Source organism: Aricia agestis, chromosome 22, assembly GCF_905147365.1.
Source record: "Aricia agestis chromosome 22, ilAriAges1.1, whole genome shotgun sequence".
Taxonomy (NCBI): Eukaryota; Metazoa; Arthropoda; class Insecta; order Lepidoptera; family Lycaenidae; genus Aricia; species Aricia agestis.
In genome coordinates this window covers 5154431-5162476 of record NC_056427.1, presented here as the reverse complement: position 1 = coordinate 5162476, position 8046 = coordinate 5154431, and the positions used below count along the sequence as shown (strand labels likewise).

The following is an 8046-nucleotide window of genomic DNA, read 5'->3' as shown; positions in this document are numbered from 1 at the left end:
AGTATCCTTTGTATGTACATTTTATGAAAATCGGTTCAGCGGTTTCAGCGTGGCGATGAAACAGACAGACTTTCACAATTATTACTAGTAAGGACATTCTGTGACCTACAAACCTTGAACGTAAATGACCAATCTGAGACTATATACTAAAAATAATGTCACGACCACGCCCGCCTGTATGTCTGTCACGACGTATCGCCTATATGTTAATTAGAAACGCGCCTATGTGGCAATTGTAATAAAATACGAATGTTAGTTACTTAGTAACTTAACTTATTGAACAGATTATAAATACTTTATACGTGGGAGCACGGAACGGCACGAATGGGCCGGCTCGACCGGAGAAATACCACGTTCTCACAGAAAACCGGCGTGAAACAGCGCTTGCGCTGTGTTTCGCCGAGTGAGTGAGTTTACCGGAGGTCCAATCCCCTACCCTATTCCCTTCCCTACCCTCCCCTATTCCCTTCCCTTCACATTCCTACCCTCCCCTATTACCCTATTCCCTCTTAAAAGGCCGGTAACGCATCTGCAGCTCTTCTGATGCTGCGAGTGTCCATGGGCGACGGAAGTTGCTTTCCATCAGGTGAACCGTTTGATCGTTTGCCCCCTTATTTCATAAAAAAAAAATCTTACAAAAAGATACAGGTAAGAATATAAGATTTTATTGCGGTAAATTTTACGGTTACCGCGCAATAATTTTAGCTCAAGTTAGGGGTCACATTTACGCGACCATATAATGCTAACATTTTATATATTACTTTGTGACGAATACTTTTATTTATTATATACAGGGTGTAACAAAAATAAGTGATAATACTTTAGGGTGTGTACGTGTTCCTTGTAGAGAGTTCACTGTGAAAGTAGCAGCGCTGAAAGACCAAAAATTTTTTTCACTTTTGTATGGGGAAACTCGTGACGCTCGGGCCGTTGCCCATACAAAAGTGAAAATTTTTTTTCGTCTTTCAGCACTGCTACTTTCACAGTGAACTCTCTACAAGGAACACGTACACACCCTAAAGTATTATCACTTATTTTTGTTACACCCTGTATACTAGCTGTCCTGGCAAACGTTTCTTTGCCATATAAATTATTCCGCCCGTATTATTTTACTGAAGTGACTAAATAAGTATGTCACCATGGCAACGTCCATCGCTATCCCGTCGCACAAACAATGGTCGCGGTCAGTCTCGAGTTGTAATAATTTACTATTATATTTTATTCAACAAATGCACTTCATCAATATAAAAAGTACCCAGTAGCCGATTCTCAGACCCACTGAATCTCAAAGCCGTTTCGGAAGAGTACGCGGCCTAACATTGTGACACGAGAATTTTATACAAGGTGTAACAAAAACAAGTGATAATACTTTAGGGTGTGTACGTGTTCCTTGTAGAGAGTTCACTGTGAAAGTAGCAGCGCTGAAAGACCAAATTTTTTTTTCACTTTTGTATGGGGAAACTCGTGACGCTCGGGCCCTTGCCCATACAAAAGTGAAAAAAAAATTTCTTAGCATTAGATGAGTCAGAGTAAGAAAAATTTTTTGTGTTACCTTGAAATCTTCAGACGAAACAGCAAAATTTTTGTACCTGTAATCAAAATTATTTTAGTTAGTTATCGTTTATCTTAGTTTTATTATTCGTAGGTTATCGTATAGTGTAGATCAGTGTTTCCCAACCTGTGGTCCACGGTCCCCTGGTGGTCCGCGGTGTCGTCTCTGGACCATACATTATCAGATTTTTTTGCTGTTAAGGGGGTCCCTAAAGACTATAAATGACAAGCTTTTGCCCGCGGCTTCGCTCGCGTTAAGAAGTATTATTATATACAAACTTTCATCCCCTATTTGAACCCCTTGGGGTTGGAATTTATCAAAATCCTTTCTTAGCGGATGCCTACGTTAAAACATCTACCTGCATGCCAAATTTCAGCCCGATCCGTCCAGTGGTTTGGGCTGTGCTTTGATAGATCACTATGTCAATCAGTCAGTCACCTTTGAGTTTTATATATACAGAAGATAGAAGATAGATTTCCTAGCGGTCCGTGGCAGAAAAAGGTTCGGAAACATTGGTGTAGATCACCTTTATATTTATCGTACAGTCTCTTGGGCAGCAGCAGCTGCTCTGGCGGCGGAACCGCCATGGGAGCTCACGGCGAGGGTGCTCGCCGAGTTGAACCTCCTCATCACTCAGGGGAGGTCGAATGGCGAAGCCCCTTCGTGGGAAGAGCTCAGGCGGTTCCGGAGACTCGGAGAGCAGTGGCTGCTGAGGAGGTGGGCTGAGGATCTGGCGCAGACCCGGTACGGTAAACGTACCGCTGAGGCACTGCGTCCAGTTCTTGCGGCGTGGATGCGCCGCAAGAAGAAACCCCTCACCTTCCGCCTTACGCAGGTACTCACCGGGCACGGATGCTTCGGTGAGTACCTATGTAAGGTCGCCAGGAGAGACCCAACGCCAGCCTGTCATGAGTGCGGCGCTGTGGAGGACACGGCCCAGCATACCCTTGAGGTGTGCGATCGTTGGGCCGTGCAGCGCCACGACCTCGTGGCAGTGCTAGGAGGGGACCTCTCACTCCCAAGCATGGTGCGCTGCAAGCTCGAGAGCGATGAGGCCTGGCAGGCGGCGGTCTCTTTCTGCAAAATTGTTATGTCGCAGAAAGAGGCCGTGGAGCGGGACAGAGAGGACGATCCCACCTCTCTGCCGCTCCGCCGGCGTAGGACGGGAGTGCGGAGGCGACGCTATGCGAACCTCCTAAGTCTCGTCTAACGGGGCTCCGGGAGAGGATGGAAACCTCCCCGGCTTAGTCAGTCCCGGCGCCGAGGGGAACGCTTCAGTTTGCCGAAGTGTTCCCTGACTTTGGTGGAAGTCCGGTCCCTTCTGAGGTAGACCGGCCGGTCGTGGAGGGAGTCCTGTGTTTGTTAGATCCGGGACATCCCTCCCTTTTGCGGCTAAAGGCGAACCGCATGGTGGTTTTAGTGAGTAAGAGTCCCACATACCCCCGGGGTGCTTCAGCTAACTGAGGCACATCCCCAACCCGGGGCACCCATGATGGGTTTCCCCTACGCAAAAAAAAAAAAACAAAAAAAAAAAAAGATCACCTTTATTATGGTGTGACAAAAAACGCTGAATAACATTTTCTATTTATCGCGATCGAAATTCTTACTAATATTATAATTTAAAAGCGTGTTTATCTGTCTGTTACGTCTACGCGAATCATTTAAATCAGTTCAGTCGTTTTAGTGGTTTAAGTACTACAGACGGTCAGACATATTATTGTTTCATACACTTTATACATTAAAGCACCTTCAATTATTTGTTTAGGAGAGTTTTCAATCTACATTCCAGACAGACGGACACCTTACGAGTTACGGTATATGAAGATACCTTCAATTATTTGTTTGGGTGAGTGAATCACGATCGATCGCCCTTCGACATGATTGATATGTTCCGGTGTTGCACTACCTGAGCCTACATATACCTATATATACACTCTCGATTATCCGGACATGAGTATTTTATATAATATAGTGTGCAGCATACAGTGATAATATTTCAAGGTGTCGGCCCTGTTAGGACAAAACGCTGTAACACGTCAACTTGCAAAAAAATGAGTTTAAAACTTTTTAGCTCAAAGCACGTCTTAGGGGACAACGAAATGTAATGGAATATTTTGGTCGAAAACTTGTCCTGAATTTTGTGGGTTCAATCAATACAAAGCTTACATTAAGTAGATTAATTTAGACTATATTATTGTTACAAAACGATGTAACCCGGGTTGCATTTTTGTCAAGTTGCGGTTTTGTCATAACAGGGTCGGTGTGTATGAGTAGTACCTTATATTATATTATTGTGGTTTCTGAATACACCTTTCTTGTATTATAATTTTACCGCCGACGCGACGATAAAAGAGTGGTGTTATGACTTGAACGTGTATGTTTATCTGTATGTGTGTGTGCATCCGTACTCCGTAGTAACTAGTATCGTAACATCCAACCGGGTGGGCTGATTTTAATTCAGTTTTTTTTCTTTTGTTTGATGTAATCGAGAGTATTCTTAACTTTTTCATCATCATCAGTGCTGAAAAATTTGGGTACTTATCTATTTCATGAAATGAGTATGACTTCCAGTGATTTTCTCGGTTAAAATTCTCAATCCTAACACTTAAAACACTTTTTGAATAAAACAGCCTATTTTTAAAATTCCTAATCTAACATTAAACGTGGGAGAGCCATGCTTCGGCACGAATGGGCCGGCTCGACCGGAGAAATACCACGTTCTCACAGAAAACCGGCGTGAAACAGCGCTAGCGCTGTGTTTCGCCGAGTGAGTGAGTTTACCGGAGGCCCAATCCCCTACCCTATTTCCTTCCCTTCCCATCCCCTCCCCTATAACCCTATTCCTCTTAAAAGGCCGGCAACGCACCTGCAGCTCTTCTGATGCTGCGAGTGTCCATGGGCGACGGAAGTTGCTTACCATCAGGTGACCCGTTTGCTCGTTTGCCCCCTTATTTCATTAAAAAAAAAAAATATCTCCTAATCTAACATTAACTTTGTTTTTGTTATTTTTTAAAATGACTAATGCATTATTTGCAAAAATCATTTTTTGAAATTAAAAAAAAAAACAATATTCGTCCGGATAATCGAGCCTCCACAGCTACATTGTATCAGTGTCATGTTTATAACTCCTGTCGGACCACAGGTGTGTGCCTGGGGGTTGATTTATTGATATTAACCGATGTAGACTATATCTATAGTCTATGTTCGCGTTGGTAATGCAATAAATCACGCGTATTATGTCAAAATAGCGTAATTATGTTTGTATTAAGGCCATCCCCTGAGCAAACCTTGACCATACATTTGGCGCGTTGCCGAGATCGCGCCAAAATCATATTTTTTTTACCTATGTTCCAAATTTATCTAAAAAATTTAAATGGGAATATGTACTTAATAAAATTGTCTATTTATTGTCGTGTGTTTCAAATAAACGTAATTTGTAAATACTAGGGAGATGCTGAATGTATGCTTCAATTTTAATAAATTGGTATTAGTTTGGAAGCTGATATCATGAGTATAATAAACAAAAATAGGAAATTAATAACTATGAAAGGAATGTTGATATACTGAAGATTATTGCTGTATTTTTATTATAATTTTGTAGCTTTCAAATTATGAGTATTAATATGGCTCTCAAAACGGTAAATTACGGCATCTCCGTAGGAGGAGCGTCTTAAGTCAAATTAGTCTTATATCTTTAAACGAGCAATTCTTGTATATATATATATATATATATATATATATATATATATATATATATATATATATATATATATATATATATATATATATATATATAATTGGAATCTCGGAATCGGCTCCAACGATTTTCATGAAATTTAGTATATAGGGGGTTTCGGGGGCGATAAATCGATCTAGCTCGAAATCATTTCAAGAAAATGTCATTTTCATCGGATACCGAGCAAAGCTCGGTCAAACAGCTAGTGTATTATTAAAAGCTACATGATGCTTGCAATTCCGTTGTGTCCAAATTCGTTTATCTCTCGGAAACCGTACATTTTTCCGGGATAAAAAGTAAGCTGTCTCTAAGTCCAGAGAATTGCTGGGACTTTGGCTGTGAGATGCCTCTCTTAAGTCTGAAAGCATCGGGACTTTGAAAGTATCTGGAATTCCTAAACCCAACCTCGAGCTCGTAAATCATAATGTTCAGTTTTAGTTCTACAATATGCAAATAAACATATATGAAAACAAGAAACATAACCCCTTCTTCTGCAGTCAGAGTTTTATTTAACAACGTATTTACCAAAAAGTTTACACACGTCATCACACAACAAACGACCCACCGCCTGGACTATAAAGTCTCTTTGTGCGAACAAAACGTATACAAGCCATTAATTTAGTTCACAACCCGTGAACAGACGGCACACACACAAATACATATTATAATTATTATACATACATACTAAGAATTATACATTCAGAATATTTCTGTTTGTATGAGTTCTTAGACATTTTACGGTCTTACTGCAAAAGATTTAAACACATTTGAACAGTTGATTAGAGAAAAATTCAGTACAAAATGGCCTCAAAACAACTGTTCAATAGAATATGTTTAATATTTTGTGGCTTATACGTGGGAGAGCCATGCTACGGCACGAATGGGCCGACTCGACCGGATAAATACCACGTTCTCACAGAAAATCGGCGTGAAACAGCGCTTGCGCTGTGTTTCGCCGAGTGAATGAGTTTACCGGAGGCCCAATCCCCTACCCTATTCCCTTTCCTACCCTCCCCTATTCCCTTCCCTTCCGTGCCCTCCCCTATTACCCTATTCCCTCTTAAAAGGCCGGCAACGCACATGCAGCTCTTCTGATGCTGCGAGTGTCCATGGGCGACGGAAGTTGCTTTCCATCAGGTGACCCGTTTGCTCGTTTGCCCCCTTATTTCATAAAAAAAAAAAGACCATTTAAGTTTACGAGGAGATTCAAGGCGATAGAGGCCATTGATTGACCTTAAAAAAACTTGACGTATTTATATATTATATTTTTGATTATTGTGTATATCGACGGCAAAAAACGAAAACGTAGTAACCCACACCCACGTCATTTTTAGGGTTCCATAGCCAAATGGCAAAAAACGGAACCCTTATAGATTCGTCATGTCTGTCATGTCTGTCTGTCTGTCTGTCTGTCTGTCTGCCTGTCCGTCCGTATGTCATAGCCACTTTTCTCGGAAACTATAAGAGCTACACTATTGAAACTTGGTAAGTAGATGTAGTCTGTGAACCGCATTAAGATTTTTATACAAAAATGGAAAAATTATCAAAAATTTTTAGGGTCCCCATAGGTACAACTGAAACAAAAAATTTTTTTTTCATTTAAGCTATGCGTGTGGGGTATCTATGAATAGGTCTTGAAAAATCATATTAAGGTTTGTAATATCATTTTTTTCTAACCTGAATAGTTTGCGAGAGAGACTCTTCCAAAGTGGTAAAATGTGTGTCGCCCCCCCTCTAATTTCTAAAGTAGGGGCATGATAAGTCTAAAAAAAATATATGATATACATTACTATAAAAACTACCAACGAAAATTGGTTTGAACGAGATCTAGCTAGTAGTTTTTTTATACACCATAAATGGTAAACCTTAAATTAACTTCCATTAAATCAACTGAAATATAAAAATAAATCAAAAACCTTTAAATTTCATAAAAATAAACCTTATTGCTGCTGCGGAACCCGTCATGGGCGAGTCCAACTCGCACTTGCCCGGTTTTTTATTATTACAGATCTGGAGTCAAAAAATCAATTTTTTTTAATGAATTATGGGGGCAAACGAGCAAACGGGTCACCTGATGGAAAGCAACTTCCGTCGCCCATGGACAGTCGCAGCATCAGAGGAGCTGCAGGTGCGTTGCCGGCCTTTTAAGAGGGAATAGGATAATAGGGGAGGGTAGGGATAAGAAGGAAAGGGAAAAGGGGAGGATAGGGAAGGGAATTGGGCCTCCGGTAAACTCACTCACTCGGCGAAACACAGCGCAAGCACTATTTCACGCCGGTTTTCTGTGAGAACGGCCCATTCGTGCCGGAGCATGGCTCTCCCACGTATGATTGTATGGCTACAATCTGCGTCGAATGAGCTGACTCCCGTGGCTCTATGACCAATAGAAAATTTTGTACAGCGTTGGAATTTACTCTATTTTTTTGAGGGACTATTAACATTTGCTGTAAATAACATAAAATATTATTATTTTTATATGATAAAACGCTGTAAATCAATCAAAGAAATGTATTGGCAACTTCAAATCAAGTGTTTACTATAAAGCAAAATTGTTGTAACTACATACTAGAGTATTTTTTTTTTATGCAATAAGGGGGCAAACGAGCAAACGGGTCACCTGATGGAAAGCAACTTCCGTCGCCCATGGACACTCGCAGCATCAGAATAGCTGCAGGTGCGTTGCCGGCCAATTAAGAGGGAATAGGGTAATAGGAGAAGGTAGGGATGGAAAGGGAATATACAGGGTGTAACAATAACA

General features: G+C 41.0%; 1 long non-coding RNA gene across 1 annotated transcript in view; it reads left to right on the top strand.

Moving 5' to 3' along the window:
- The first annotated feature begins 1574 nt into the window (after positions 1–1574).
- LOC121737965 overlaps positions 1575–8046 on the top strand; it is a 380295-nt gene continuing 373823 nt past the window's right edge. The window contains exon 1 of the long non-coding RNA XR_006037207.1: positions 1575–1585. This is a non-coding gene — a long non-coding RNA (uncharacterized LOC121737965). The remainder of the gene's footprint in view (positions 1586–8046) is intronic.